Here is a 16989-nt window from a genome sequence, read left to right on the forward strand (position 1 = left end):
GCACCCAACCGACCTTCTGCAGGGAGACCCAGCCGCTACCGATTCCAGTGGCTATGGGGAATGTGTTTATAAACCAGTACTACTGGAACTAGTAGGATCCCCGCAAGAAACCAGTAGGAAATTTTTACCTTGGATAAACAATTATCTTCTTTGGCACTTTTCAGCAATTGCTCTGATCCCTAAAAAGATGTTGGCTACATATCTACAGAATATCATTTAATATCTCATCAAGAGATGTGTGGGCATATGTGGGTATTCGGTACATGTCCACTTTCTACTCTCTTCAACGTGGACATTATAATGTATACTATAATGATATATTATTAACATTTGCGGCAGATATTCACTAGATGTTCACTCAGTATAAGTTCTTTGGCTAAGATTTTTTTTTTTCTGTAAACTGATTTTACGAACGTTTACAAGGGAAAGTTATCAGATTGATGGCATGTGACTAGCACTTTGTGTCATCATTTCTACAATTAGTCATTTAGCTTCGAGGTGATGACTTCCTTCAAAAGTCTCTTCTCTCGCGCTTGCCAGCTAACTGCATTGGTCTGCATGGAAACTATCGCCTAATATATTGCGCTCGTGTACTTTCGACTCCAGTATAAGTGAGAAATATAGCTCCACTTTTTGTTAAATTGACTGAAATTCAACCCACATATAGCACTAGCCGAGTATAAATTATTTGACAATGATTAAAAATATACTGCTATGAGCAATACTGGCTGATCGGCAAAGTACGTATCTTTCTCCATCCTTTTGAACCTTTTGCACAATCCAAGACTTGTTGGTTTCGACGCTGTAGGCTTCCAGCCATTCGTTGACGGCTGCCTCGTTTGTCAGGTTCGCGCGATACACTGATCCGAGCCCTTTTGACGCGAGCTCATCTTTTACGAGCTCGAGCGGCTCTGGGAGCTCGTCCATCATCTCTACCCTACTGAAAAAACTGTAAGGGGCAATAACCTCACATTTTCTCACACAGTTTCTTGTACATTGTCATAAATTATGTGCGATATTGTATGATAATGATGTGCACCGTATGAGACTCTATGCGATTAAATGAGATTTTATGAGGTTATTGCCCCGTAGAACTTTTGGTTTTTCAGTGGGGTAGTTATCCGCAATTGACACACAAGTTCGCCAAGCACAAAATCACCCTGGTTAGCGCAGCGCGCAACGGATGAGCAAAGTGCACGTGCGTACAACCCAGAAGCACCGGACGAAATGCGTGGAGCTATGCGGATGGGGAGAAGTGCAAACTTCGGGGTGCAGCCGAGCCGAGCGACGATTCCAGAAAATACCAGAACAAGAACAGCCGCGCAAGTGACCACTGGACTGAAATTTACGTAACACGTGACCGGCAACCGACAGACGTTTACAGAACACCAGAGCAAAAAACCCGCGCAGTGGTCACTGGACCGAAATTAACGTGATCGCGTGACCGAACTTTTAGCCGACGGCAATTCGCGTTATTTTTACGTGAACTTCAGCCGACAGCCGTGCGAAAATACGGGCGCTGCGCGTAAACGACACCGAAACATGAGTACCTTTGACAAACATTAGCGGGAAAAAAACGTAAATGCGAGCCCTGCATGAAACGAAACTGAAACCATGAGTAGTCTCGTCACAAGGCGCTAGGGAGAAACAGCGTCGCTGCTACTCGCGGAAGTGACGTTATGTCACGTGCTTGCGCGTCAGAGCGTCGTCTGCTCGAGTGCTCCTACGGGATATGGTTTGTCAATACGCTCCCCGGCGGGGCAGTCTGTTACGTTTCTCCACCTACAAGTGGGACAGCGGACGCGGCCACCGCATAGCAACAGGCAGAACCGCGAGCGGATCGGCCATTTCGACGCCGTTCATCGGCCGCGCAACGCTTCCTCCCGCCGACAAGTCTCAGCGTGTTCCTGCCACGCGCCAAATGTGTGTGCGTGCGTATGTGTGCAAAAGCTGGCCAAGCCTGGAGATCGAGGGAAAGTGCGTTGCCCTCTCCTGTCTGCAGGAGGTGGAGGAGATGAGGTCGGAACACCTGCGATTGAGTCATTCGTCGTGAACCAACATGTTTGGCTCTCCCTTTCCTGTGAGGGTTTACCCTTTCCCTGTGAACGGGAAAACCTATAAAAAGCAGCGGCCGACTCCGCTGAGATAAAGACTACTTTGACGCGCCGTTGGCACGACGCTAGACACCAGCTGTGTGAGAGTGTTGTAATCTATCCGGGTCAGCTTCACTGCCCGTTCTTCCTGATGTTACAGGAAAGGTTGTTTCGTTAAAAGACGCCTCGTCTTCGATGGCACCTTTGATGCCGTCCGCCGTCCACGGAGCCGCCAGGCCAACGCGACCGAGGGGCCGCGCGCCGCAGCGGTACGCTACCCCGGCGCCCGCGACCCAAACCTAACACGGCCTACGCCAGGAGCTTGTGCGGTGCGCTGCTTCGCAGTGTGAGTGTCCTCTCGTCGAGCGTCCTCTCGTTGTCTCCGTGGGCAATCCTACCCGTGAGGAGCAGCCATCTGTGGACTACTCCGCCGCTCTTCATCGAGGGATGACTCCTGGAGATATTACCTGTTCATCTTCTGCCTCTGCTCCTCGCCGTGCGGTTGACTTACCCAGTGCGATGAAGAAGCACCGAAGTCGAGCCATTACTGGCGCATCGAGCTCATCTGTCCTGAACGTTGCCATTTACCAAAAGAAGCGTCCGAAGACTATTTTCGTCTCTAAACTCAGTCCCGATACTACATCGATAGACCTTACCAATCATCTAAAATCAGTGAATATTACTCCCATTTCCTGCCGGCAGCTGAAAACAAGGTACGACTCCTACTCGTCCTTCCATATTGAAGTTGATGAAGAATCCTACAGTAAGCTTGTTGAGCCTTCGATGTGGCCGAGGGGTTGCATATACAAGGACTTTCGTGGAAAGCTTTACGACGATATGCTTCATCCCTCTGAACTGACGCAAAATTGCAGTGGCCCCTAATTTGGATATCTATTATCAAAACGCCAAAGGTCTTCGGACTAAGGGATCAGAATTTTTTCTAGTGTCTTGTGCTCTTGTTATACCGCTGTTGTGGTTACCGAAACCTGGCTGTCAAGTGATATTCCTTCCAATGATTTCTTTCCAAATAATTACTCTGTTTTTCGTAGCGACCGCCCTGAAACGGGTCCCAAATCAAGAGGAGGTGGAGTGCTCATTGCTATTGACAGTTTTGTGAAGTGTGTTCGACGTTCCGATCTGGAAACTGTTGAAGAATGTGTGTGGCTCGAGCTCACTTTAAATCGACATGAAAAACTTTTACTTACAGCTTCCTACATTCCTCCGAATCTACCTCCTTCAGCCAATGATGATGTTCTGCTCTCAATCGAACATGTTATAACCCGTCATAGCAAACACAAACTTCTTATTTTAGGTGATTTTAATACTCCTGGTATCAACTGGAACTCACTTATCTCTTCTCACAAAAATCATTACATATTAAGTAAGTGTAACGCTCTACTTGATTTTATAGCCTTTAGCTCTTTGCAGCAACACAATTTCATTGAAAACTGTTGCGGTAATATTCTTGACATCTGTCTATCGAATTTTGAAAGTGTTCGAGTCTCGAGTTCAGACGTACCACTAACTCGCTGTGACAAATGTCACCCTCGCTTCTAGTTACTACTGCTGTCACTGCCTCATCTACTAATTCAGGTCGGGTGAGGAATTCGCCCCGTTTCGCGTATGCACGTGGTGATTATGTCGGTCTTTTCAATTCCTGCTCTTCCGTCGACTGGTCCCTTTTAAATGACATTAATGATTCAGATGGACAGGTCAGTCGCTTTACAGAAATAGTTCTTGATGGTATGCGTCGGCACATACCTTTGCATACTCCTACGCGTAGGAAGTTCCCTTCCTGGTTTTCAAGGGAACTAATAACGGCGTTAAAGCTCAAGGAACGGGCCCATCGTAAAGCGAAACGCCCTGTGTTTCACAATTGGGCAGATGATTTTCGCCGTGTGCGTTCTCTTTGCAAAAGCTTATACAAGCGGGACTACAACTCCTATCTTGAGTCTTTAGAGAGGAATGCCTCAAATCATCCTAGTCAGTTCTGGCGTTACGTTCGCAAGCGTTCCATTAAATCAGATTTAAGTATCAGCTTAGTTGACTCTCAGGGTTAGAAAATTCGGGGTGTTGCCGACAGTTTTGCACAACATTTTTCCTCCGTTTACAAACATCCACATTGTGATTCCGTTTGCCTCCCATCTGGTGCACTGATTCCATTCTCTTTGACGAGGAGTTGATAACTGAGATTCTTAAGCGTCTAAGACCATCTTTGTCTCCTGGACCTGATGGCATTCCAGCTGCCATAATAAAAGCCTTCAGTTATATCTTCGTACCAGTAGTGACTGCCATATTTAATAACTTTTTAAAAAATGCTGCCTTTCCTCGCGTGTGGAAAATGGCACGCGTGTTCCCTGTCTTCATGTATGGAAACAAATCTGATGTTTACAATTATCGTCCGATTTCTCTTCTATGTGCAACCTCTAAGCTTTTCGAATTAGCTTTGCACAGCGTACTTTCCTTCCATCTCAAACATATCATAGTACCGAATCAACATGGCTTCATGTCGGGTCGCTCTACTTCTACCAACCTAGTCCCGTTTATGACGTATGCCTCTGCAGCAGTCCTTCAGAGAGGTCAGGTTGACGCTTTGTACTGTGATATGAGCAAAGCTTTCGACGTTGTTACTCACTCACTACTTCTTGAAAAACTTCTACTCTCTAGCGTTGAAGTCTCACTCGTAGCCCTCCTACGCAACTATCTCCTTGATCGCTTCTGCTTTGTCAGCGTCAATGGACAGACTTCTTTCGTTTACCCTGCAACGAGTGGAGTTCCTCAAGGTTCAGTACTAGGCCCGCTTCTCTTCTCCGTTTTTATTAATGATGTTTCCTCGGCGATAAAGAACTCCTCGTTTCTTCTTTATGCTGATGATATAAAAATATTCATGGTAATACATTCTTTTCAAGATTGCGTGTTGTTGCAATCGGACATATCTGCTTTTTCTGATTGGTGTGCGATGAATCGACTTACCCTCAATTCTTCCAAAACTAGGGTTGTGTCCTTTACTCGTAAAACACATAGCTTTCTCTACCATTATTCTGTGAATTCTGTGCTGTTGGATAGGGTTGATGAAATTAATGACCTTGGTGTACTTTTTGACCCCACCCTCAGCTTCTCCTCTCACACTAAACGCATTGCTCAGCGGGCTATGCGCACACTCGGATTCGTTTGCAGACTTTCGAAAGAGTTCCATACTCCACTTCCGTTCCTAAAACTGTACCTGTCCATATGCCTGCCGGCCTTGGAGTATGCGTCGGTTGTTTGGAATGGCACTTGCAAATCGAACTTGGACAAGGTTGACAGAGTACAAAAAAATTTTTTACGGATATTTCATTATCGCTTTCCTTGCGCAACTTCCCCCTCTCGCTCCACCAGGAGCGCCCAACTGAATCTTCCTTCCCTTCACTGCCGTCGTATCAGACTTGATATCATATTTCTGTACAAACTCCTTCATGGCCACATTATGTGCCCTCAGCTCCTAGAGTACATCCTACGGCGCGTTCCGCGAAAGAGCATGAGGGAATTTAGACCATTTCAGGTTTCTCCTCTTAATTCTCACTCCCCTCTGGACAGGATGCAGTGGTTATTTAACTATTTTTGTCCTCACCTTGACATCTTCCAAAACTCGCTCTGTTCATTTACATTGGATGTTCGTAGCGTTGTATTCTAAATAGTACTTTATCACATATAACTCCCACTTTCTAGCCTTAAATTGTATTTACTTCACTTTTTGCTTTTTCTCCTGTTCAATGCTGTCTGTATCGTGAACTACTTTTTATCTGTTTCTTACTTATATTTCAACTTTAAACTTTATATTCGAATCTTACTGTCCCTTGTTTAATTTTACTTCTTTATTGTATTATTCTGTATTTCTAGCCTGTGTTTTAAGTACCATGCACTTGTTGCGCCTGGAATGGTTGTTTATTTTATGTATATTTCTATATTACTATAATCAATGTCAGTTATTTGTTGTTGTTTTTTTTTTCTCTTCTATCTACCGTTCTTTTTTTTTTCTTTATTTCCTGGTGTGCTAAAAAATTCTCTCACTGTGTATATAAGTGATGCTACTCATTGTTTGCTTACTTTCCGTGATACTTTACGTCTCAGTTTCATTTCATGTATTATTTATTTCTTTTTTTGTGTTCTCTCTGTGTGTGTAAACATGTTTGTGCTTTTTCATTTTTGTTTCTTGTTTTTTTATTTGTGCTGCAGCACAAAGACCACATGGTTGTTCCTGCGCACATTAAATAAAGATTGATTGATTGATTGATTATTTTTATTGGTTCACAGGAAGGGAAAGGCGCAGAATCTGTTGCACTCGCTCTGTGAACCCCTAAACGGCGCCGTAAGGGAAGGGATGAAAGTGGGAGGGAAAGTGGAAAGAGAGCAACGGGAGTCTTATTGGAGGGCCACGGAGTAATTTCGACCGGCTTGGGATGTTTAACGTGGACTTTTAACAGACATTATCCTCATTCATAAGAAAGGGGACTCTAAGGACCTTAAAAATTCAGGTCAGTCAGCTTACTGTCTGTTACCTATAAGGTATTTACTAAGGTAATCGCTAATAGAATTAGGACAACCATAGACTGTAATCAAGCAAAGGATTAAGCAGGTTTTCGGAAACGATACTCTACTATTGATCATATCCATACCATCAATCAGGTGATAAAAAATGCTCGGAATATAACCAGCCCTTATACATAGCATTTATTGATTACGAAAGAACATTTGACTCAGTTGAAACCTCGGCGGTGATGCAGGCATTGCGAAATCAGGGGGTAGAAAAGCCGTACGTGAAAGTGCTGGAAGATACATATATATAGTAGCTGCACAGGAACCATAGTTGTGCATAGATTAGTAACAAAATTCCCATAAAGAAAGGTGTTAGGCAAGGAGAGACAATCTCGCCAGTACTATTCACAGCTTGCTTAGTGGAAGTAGTCAGTGACTTGGAATGGGGAGCAGTTAAGGATAAGGGTAGATGAAAAATACCTCAATAATCTTCGAGGATGAACTGCAAATAATGATTGATGACCTAGACAAGAAAAGTAGAAAGATAAACTTGAATATCAGTATGCAGAAGACTAAGGTAATGTTCAACAGCCTCGGGAAGGAACAGCAGTTTACATTAGGTAGCGAAATACTGGAAGTAGTAGGCGAATATGCCTACTTAGGACAGGTACTAACCGCAGATCCGGACCATGAAAAGGACATAACAAGAAGAATAAGATTGGGATGGAGAGCATTTGAGACGCACTCGCAGATTATGACTAGCAGCTTGCCGGTATCGCTCAAAAGGAAAGTATACAACAGTTGCATCTTACCTGTACTCACCTATGGGGCTGAAAACATGGAGGCTAACCAAAAGAGTTCTACTTAAGGATAACTCAGAGGGCTATGTAACAAAAAATGGTAGGCGTAACATTAAGAGATAAGAAGCGTGCAGAGTGGGACAGAGAAATAAGTCGTTAGTGACATTCTAGCTGAAATAAAGAAGAAGAAATGGACATGGGCAAGACATGTATTGCGAAGAGAGTATAACCAATGGTCGCTTAGGGTAACAAACTGGATTCCAAGGGAAAGAAAGCGTAGCAATGGGCGGCAGAAAGTTAGGTGGGGGGATGAGGTTAAGAAGTTTGCAGGGGCCAAGTGGATGCAGCTAGCACAGAACCGGGTTAAGTGGAAAAATATAGGAGAGGCCTTGGCCCTGCAGTGGGTATAGTTAGCTGATGATGATGATGACATCGCACAGCACACGGACGCCCCTTCGTTTCGCCTCCATCGAAATGCAGCCGCCGTGGTCGGAGTCGAACCTGGGAACTCCGGCATAGCAGTCGGCCGTCTTACCACTGCACTATCCCGGCGGGGCGGATACCTGATCCGCGACGTAGAGAGATCGTTTTTTAGGAAGGGAAGGGCGCGGTAACTGTCTCACTTGTTTTCTTTTGGACACCTCGACCGTGCTGTAAGGAAAGGAAGGAGGGAGTGAAAGTGGAACGAGAGAAAGAGGAGCCGCAGTGGAGGGCTATGTAGTAATTTCGACCACCTGGGGATCTCAAACGTGCGCTGACATCTCACAGCACACAGATGCCTCTTCGTTTCGCCTCCGCGACGTAATGAGAGAGAGGAAGTGGATTTGAAATCGGAGTGAGGAAACGAGGGTGCGTAGGTGCGGAGTCATGTCGACCCTCTGATGATCTTTATCGTGCACCAGCATCACGCTGCACACGGATGCCTTTCCATTTCTCTACATCGAAGCGCACCCACCAGCGTATCGGGTTCGAACCCGTTTTTTTCGGCACAGTAGTTAGGCATCAACTGCTCCACCACCGTGGCGAGCCGCAAGGCCCATGCAGGCAGACATTTCCGGAGCCCTCTACTGAGGCATTCCTTATGGTGGCGTCGCATCGGGATGTAAAGTCATGTAAACAAGCTGTAAACTGCAATAAAGTCGAAGCTACTGGAAGGATGGAAGAAATCTAATTGTAGTAACCCTCTGGAAGAATAATACCAGTGTCGTAAAATACCGTACGACTCTGGTAATACTTAACCCCTGAATAATTACGCATCGAGCAGCTTACATTCGCTAGGCAGAGTGCAATTACAAGAATATCAGTACTACAGTGAATTTACAGGCTGCCAATGGCGTGCGATGCCTTGGTAGTAGTAAGAATATGCAGCCCGTTATGCTACCCGCTGTTCCCTAGGAGCTACCCATAGCTAATCGGGGGGGGGGGGATCAAAGCTGGTTTTTCGGCAGGTCATTATAAGTATTTATATGGCCACTGGTTGCCCGGCTCTCTTACATGCCTCGGAGTGCTGCGACTCCGCATGTGTCAAGCGGGCAACAGATTTGTGCAGCTGCGACCGCCCTCCGGGGTCGGAGGCGGACGTGTCTGCAGGGGGTTCCCGATCGGCCATTTGCAGGAAATGGAGTGAATTCCTGCCTGAGCTTCCCTCATTTCAAGATGGTAATGCTGTTTGCATCGAAAAAATTATTTTCTTTCTGATAGATTTCGTGAACATCTTAGATGGCCATGAGGCTTTACTATTCTGACCAAGATGATCGTGCCTTGCATCCCTTGTGGAGTGATCTTCACGCTCAGAGCCTAAAATGCAGTGTTTCCAAATACACTGGAGCACCCAAGATACAGCACGTGAATAAAATGACGTGGATGTCACCCCGCGTTTATAAACGAATGACCCCCGATTCATACTCCTAAGCTAACTAACCCTAGACCACACATAGTAGCCTGCCTGCATTCCGTACAATTTATCTGAAAAGCTTTATTGTAGTTGGAACTTACAGAATACAAAATCCTCGCTTAACTCACTCTTATTACCTTCTCTATGAAACATTGAAGGTACATTTGGCTGTTGGCCATTTTGTGCTTGCGCACTAAGAAAGACTGGGCAAATTGAATACCTGTTTCATCCTGCACACTGATGAGAAGCATAGGAAATGTGCACATATGCTGAGGATAAGGGTGTGTTCAGATAAGAACGGTAATTAAGGTCCCATGGCCATTTTTTGTCTTCAATGAAATCTTTATACGTGGCGGGCAAATGTCTCAATACAAAAAAAAAAAAACCTTAATTTTGCATAATATGGTGTAGTTTTCTCTGGAAGGAAAAGGTCGGAAATCACTGCAGGTGGAAAATGCAATTTTTGCCCTTTCAGAAAGTTGAAACTTTGGAGACCTGCTGCTAGCGTACAGAAAATTTCTCATCCATCCCTTTTCACCCACTGAATCTATGCAACGTTTACCTCTATGAGAATGAATAAAGACCTGCTTTTCTGTTGCGCTTGAGTTAGTAAAAGATCGCAAACATTACTCCAGAAACAGCGCGCTACAAAAAAGTCAGTTTTCAAACTTATATATGGGCATGATGTATTGTCGTTAGCATTAAAATTTTTTTCTGTTTATTGTTCAGATTCTTTGCTTATTTTTTTTAATTTCATGCAAAATTTCAGCTCATCAAATAAAATATGATATAGAAAAAAAGTTAAACCAAATTAAACCGTTCTGGCTTTCTGCCATGAAATTTTAAGCAATAGCAAATTTAATCCATTTCAAGCAATCAACACTGCCAACAGAAGGCTTTGGATATTACATATGTTAGAATGAAACTAAATTCAGCAAATAATAAATTGAACTTTTGATTCCTACTTCTTAAGAGGAAGCCATAGGTATTTCTACAGAGACAACATGCGTTCAGTGTTATATTTATTTTATACCTTTAGCTTACATAGCGGAACACATTTTAGTACCAGATGTTTATAAAGTACTAAGGATTGTTTTTATGTGAGTTCAGTGAAAAAGAAGATGCTGTATTTTTTTTAATTCAAGTCACAGTTGTCAGTTGTTGTTTTTTTTGTTTCAAATTTTTCCCAATTGCAAGATAATATGGAGGAAGAACAAGCAAGTCTAGAACTTCCAATTTTTTTAGAAATAGAGAACCTCGCCAGGATAATGTGCAGAAAGAGTTTTAGTGGCAGCACTTTATTTAGTTGTGCCAGAATGTAGGGTTGAATATTAACAAGCTTCAAAACCAGTGCTCAATTTTGAACTTTTTATAATGTTAAACAATATAATGCAACACTTCTTCAAGCTGTAATATTCATTAGTTACTGAGGATTCTTGAGGGATATTTTCATAAAAATCGAGGATATTTTAAAAAAGTTGAAATCAAATATTTGCATTTTTGCGGTTTTTCAAATCTTGGGCAGATTTGATCAATTGGCGAGAACACGCAGGGCAGTCTAGAGCTCCCTGTATTGCCTGAAAATGAGGACATTATCGGGTTTATAAACGAAAAAAGGCTTCATAAAAATATGATCATCATGCCCCTATTTAAGGTTGAAAATGGATTTTTTGAAACGTAGTGCCTCTGGAGCAAAGTTCCGGATTTTTTACTACATCAACTGCAACAACAAAAGATGTTTTTAATAACTCCCATAAAAGTAAAATTTGCATAGATTTAGTGGATAAAAGAATAGCTGACAAGCTTTTAGTACGCTAGCAGCAGGTCTCCAGACGTTCAACATCTTTAAATAGCAAAACTGCATTTTCAACCTGCAGCGATATACGACCTTTTCCCAAAGAATCTACACCACACCTTGCAAAACTAAAGCCCATATTTGTGCAAAGACAACTTCCCACCACATATAACAATTTCACTGAAAACAAAAAATGGTCATAGGACCTAAATTACAGGTCTTATCTGAATACGCCGATAAGATATTGTAGATTGCTTTTTTCAATGACAGCTGTTTCATATTTCAGTAAATCATGAAGCTGCTTAACCGGCTTCAATGTTGTGGTGTATTGGGCATTATGGCATATAGACTGCTAAGGAAATTATGCATTAGGCTTATTTCTGTAACCGGAACTACACCTCTTATTTCACTTTATAAGGTTACCTTGCCCGCTTTTCGGAAAGTTACTACTACCACTTTTTTACCCATGCCTGGCAAACAGTACAGAAATAAGATCAATAAACTATCTTAATTCTGCTCACAACAGTACATAGAAGAGAAATCTCTCACTTATAGGTATTTTATAACCATTTTTTTCTGCTGTTTGGGACATAATTCTACTGCCACCTATGAGCATCATTGCAGCTCTCACGTGGAGTTCTCCTGTTATCACCGATGAAAAGAATTCATTATATTGGACCACTCTCTCATTAAATGCGACCCTTCCAAGTTCAGTCGGCAGCTTATATTTCACTCGGAGCATAACCACATGCTAATTTTGCATTTTATTTCCTTTTAATTGTATTTTTCAAGTGTATTAAATGTGTACATGGCTTTTCTTTCTTGGTGCCTGCATTATCTAAACTGTAAGACTACTGCCACTCTTCAAAGTTACCTCTGTTCAACTAGAGGACCTTAAAAGAAAATAAAATAATGATTATCCTTTGTATTTTGCATTATCCGTACACATTCTTGCCAAGAATACTAAGCAAGGGTTGAGGGTGAGCCTCAGTCCAGAAGCCAGCATTTCAATACAGGTACTTGTCCTCATCTTGGCAGTGTGGTCATCAGTTGTGGAGCTAGCATATGCTTTTGTTTTACAAGAAGAAAGCAGAGGAGGGAAGGAGAATAGAGCTAAGGGTAAAGAAAATGTTATCTTTTAAATAGCTTTCTCTGAGCTGGGCTACAGCAGTAGCAGAGTACTTTTGAAAAGCATTCCGGAGGTGGCGGAATATATATCAGCGTTAGGTGCCCAGGAGTGTAGCGATAAAAAAAAGACATATGTCGCACGTGAATAGTGAAAAATTATCAAACATTATCAAGAAGAAAAAATATAAAAAGACAGAACTAAGGGTAAACACGTTGAGTCATGCGTTGGAAAAAGTATTCATCACCTACTGTCTAGAAAAACAAAAATTGGAAAGACAGGACAATGAATGAGCACAACATGCAATAGTCGTCGGGCAGGCACAAGCAAAACTTTCCTGAATGCAGTCTATAGCTTTTAAGTGAAATTGGCCATACTTTTGATGAAATTAGGGTATTTATCTCGAGTAAGCTTTAATTCTACAAAAAAACAACTATAGGGAGCCATTTCTAATCCATGAATTTGGAGCAGTGGAAAATAAATATCTCGAAAGGAACGTTTGAATCCCTTAAATATAATCCCCCACACCATAAGTAGTTGGCAAGGCAGTCACATGCACCATGAATGGTGCAATTTATTTACAGAAAGTGTATCTCTACTAGCATAAGCTCAATGTGTTTATTAAACATTTCCTCTTTATCACTGGTGACTTTGGTTACCCCTTGAATCTTTCGTCTGATAATGCCTTTTTTGGCAGGTAAGGCTACTCAAATTTATTTTTTAAGTTATTCTTTCTCGTCAGCATTTCATTTATGTTTTGCATGGCATTCTTAGCCTATGCTAGTACTTAACTATTTCCAAATAGCTTTTAACAGCTATTTAACTGCAGCTGTATTGCCTGTTCCTTTCAAGAAACATGTGCCAGCGTTGAACCTGCTTTAGATGCTGACTTTTCTACCCCATACTGTAGTTTTCCCTGCTAGTTCCACCATTTTATTTTGTTTTTCTGGTGATAGACCACAAAGACCAAAATCATAGAAGTCAATACCCAGTTAAACATAATTTCACTTCTCGCTCTGCCCCTCTTTCTCTCCCCTCCCTCCTTTTCTTAGTTTTCGTCTTGGGAAGTAAAAGGTTTTTCCCTGCCAGTGATGACCATGGTGTCCAGATAGACAATCGCCTTTTCAAACTTTTGGCTTGGCTTGCAAACTGAAGCTTTTCTGCTACTCTTCAATTCTCTTTCATGCTATGTAGTCACCTTGCTCTTGCTCTATCTAGGATCATCTTATAATAAGTAGTATGTTTATGTACAGGTAATGGCCACAGTTCTATAGGCCTATACCGCCCAAAAGGCAGTCTATAGTCTGAAAGACTAACTGTAGTCCTGTCAATCTACATGCAAAGTAAAACCATAAATAAAAGGTGATCTAAAGGCCTAGAAACACATTATGGAGAGCTTCTGAATGTCATTTTGATTCCATAGCTTACTGTCTTCAGGATTTGTTATAAGCTTTACTATGTAGCATTTAAAATTGTATTGTCAGAAGAAAATAATTCCTTTAGAGCTATAACGGTAAAGAGCAACAGAAGCATCAAATAGCCCTAGAACTGTGAGCAAGGGCAGGTGGCACATTATATCATCAGGTAGAGCAGTTTCCCAATCATACAACATGAAAACAAAAAAAAACAAATGCTGCTTTCAACTAAAGGCTAAGTTTTAAAATGTGCAGTCTTCACGCACATACCTATTGTCAGCATTCCACCTGCACTCGTGCCACTTTTTCTGTTTCATAACAAATTTTTAATGACATCTCTAAATAACTTGCAGATTATAGTTGGCAAAGAAATTGTGTCATGTGTATTTTCATCAGTGTTTAATTAAATTACAAACATATTGATGTGAGGAAATTTTGAATAATTACAAAAAAAAAAAACGAAAGCTGCCAATTTAGACATTGTAGGTTTGCTGGCCTTTTCCCATAAATTTACATTTGGCGTAAGCAACTTTTGTGTGCATAAATATCAGACAAGCCGTTTGTATTGTTAACATTCTTTTTATTATAGTGAGATAATTTGTAGCATTTGAGTAGCTATAAAAGAAGTGGGTTTGAAGGAATACTTTAACAAATCTTGAAGATGGACTAGATGATGCATTGCAACTTGACGAAAGGTAAAAGCGCACAGGAAGACACACACCCAAGTGAAGACGACACAGGACACACGGGACAGTGCGTGTCCTGTGTCGTCTTTACTCAAGTGTGTCTTCCTGTGCACTTTCAATTTTTGTTGCAAGAATACCTCTTCAGCAATCGGCACTGATGCAATATTTTATTGCCACTGCAGGACTCGTGTACCAGCTACTCCTGTCAGCATATACTCTGGGGAAAATATTCAAGATGTCGACCTGCTGCGCAACCAGCTGGACCGTGAAAAGCTGTTCTCTGCGACAAGTGGGTGGAGTGACTGGCAGCGGTTCTGTCCGCCAACATGGTCTTCAACAATCAGTATGACTGCAAGCTATTCAACACATGTTCTAGGTGCCTCTTCTTTCATTATGCATTGTACCTAGAGTGGTGGCTACCAAGTTCTTGAACAGTCACCTAAAGTATCTCAATTTTCATGTGCTAGGAGTTGTATGTTCTGCTGTCTTGTCATAAATATACATGCGTTTTTTGTATATCTATACATTTCTTAGCCATCTGTCTAGGAGAGGGTGCCACGCACTAAATAAGTGATGCAATATTTTGCTCTGACATGTCATTATGTTGTGATACTACATTGTAATAAATTGTAGACATTGCTCCAGCCTAAGTAATTTTGAGTTGTCCTACCCTCTAAACCAGCCAAATAACTTGCTGATAGTGTGAATAAACTTTGCTACCAAAACTGTAGGTGTCACTTGTATATTATTGTAAAGCTGCCTCTGAGTAACTTTGCAGCACACACGTTTTCCCATTATTGTTTGAAGAATCTCCATGCCCTATTTTTGGTATGTTTTTGCTCAACATGCATGACTGAACAGTTGCCAAGCATCTCCATGACATGCACAGATAGACCTTCAAATTGAGCGGTATATATGTCATTGTGCCTCATCAAAATTACATATACCTAAACATGGAAAGTAATTTTGTTAGATGCTTATAGGATGTTCTTCATAGACTCGCCCTGAAGCAGAAGCCTGGGATTGATGTGTGGCAGGAAATGCACGCACAAATATAGAAATCTATGGCCCCATATTCTTCATTGCATTGTTTTTGCCCTCAACGTATTGATACAAACACAGGAAATCCTTGTCAATGCTGACAGGCAACCCAACAGACATCTTTGAAATACTTTAACCATTGCAAGAGAAAGTGAAAATGACAAGTCGGACAGGTCAAGGGTGCATGAAAACTCATATTCAAAAGTTTTTATGCATCCTTGACCTGTCCGAAGTGTCATTTTCACTTTTCAATTGATATGGTATATTTTCAGCGGCATATATCGATCCTGGAACTTCTTGCCTTGACAAGACAGTTTGTCAGAGTTTTTACCGGAGCTGCAGTAGATTGAAAGGATATGATTGCGTGCTTGACGGGGTGTTAGCACTCATAAAATCGTTTTTTTTTTGGCAATAAATCCGAATTCTCTACTGCTCAATCAATATATCCTACAATTTAAACAGCCTCCCAGACATCGCCATCCATCACCGCCTGGCAGTTTGGAGGCCGGCAATCATAGCGAGAATTCAGACCACACAAGTGAGGTGCATGCCCAATCATCCCGTATAAATAAATTCAAGCTGAATTACTCTTTATAATATAATTGCTTGTGTTAAGTTATTTAGGATTTCTGCTTATCGCCATTCTCTCTGTTCATCGTGCGCTCGAGCCTGGGCCGCAGACCAAAGAGGCCACTACAAATAGCCCGAAGCGACACACACAGCAAACATAAGCGGTCGAAATTCCTGCCGACGGCTTCCGAAGTAAAGGCTCCGCCGGCGACGATCTCTACGCAGGATCCCTCTGCCACTGCTCCGCCCTCGGCTTTTGCACACGCGGCGGTACGTGCGGTTAATCCGCATACTTGCCTATTTTTACATCGCATTGTTAGGCATCATCAACAAGTCAGTTCACCCCCTTCGATTTCTCATCCCGTGTTTCATACAATCGAACGTTATAGCGACTATACCGCCACGGCAATGCAGGCCATGAAGTTTTAGTTATAAGTTCGGTCATTTAGGCAGACTTCCAGCTATCGTGATCGCTGTAGAAAGCAGTGCGAAAGATGCGTCGAACCGTTTTACTTCAGTTATATGCTCGGGTGCCTACTGATTCCCATGTGCATGTCCAACACGAGGCATCATGCTCCATCTTGAGTTCCAGCAACAGGCGCCCATCGTTACCGGCCACCCTAGTTCCACATAGTTCAGGCTGAATGGAAAGAGCATACGTGCTGAGTTCTTAGTGCGCACTAAAGAACTCCCCCAGTACTGCAATAACTAGTTGCCGGGCACTATTGAGTACCTTAACAGCAGTAGCTATGCTCTGTCTTGTAATGTTTAATTGGCCGTACCACTATATTGCTTAGCATTATGATCTCCCAGTGTTTCACTTGACCTCACGAGATTCGTAGGTGCACTTCGGAATAAAAGCGGTAGATTTTATTCAATTCATTTGAAGCTCTGTAAACCTAAAGGCCTCAAACTCAGTGATCAGCAATCATCTAAGCTGTCATCATTTTCTTCTGTAAAGTAGGCATCGTAATTCTAATATATACTGACCCTTAGCGCAAATAACCAGTTCACATGAAGACAGAAGACAGTTAACTACTTCCACGCAGACATT

The sequence above is a fragment of the Amblyomma maculatum genome, chromosome 10 (assembly GCF_055883805.1).
Source record: "Amblyomma maculatum isolate TAMU_Amacu chromosome 10, ASM5588380v1, whole genome shotgun sequence".
Taxonomy (NCBI): Eukaryota; Metazoa; Arthropoda; class Arachnida; order Ixodida; family Ixodidae; genus Amblyomma; species Amblyomma maculatum.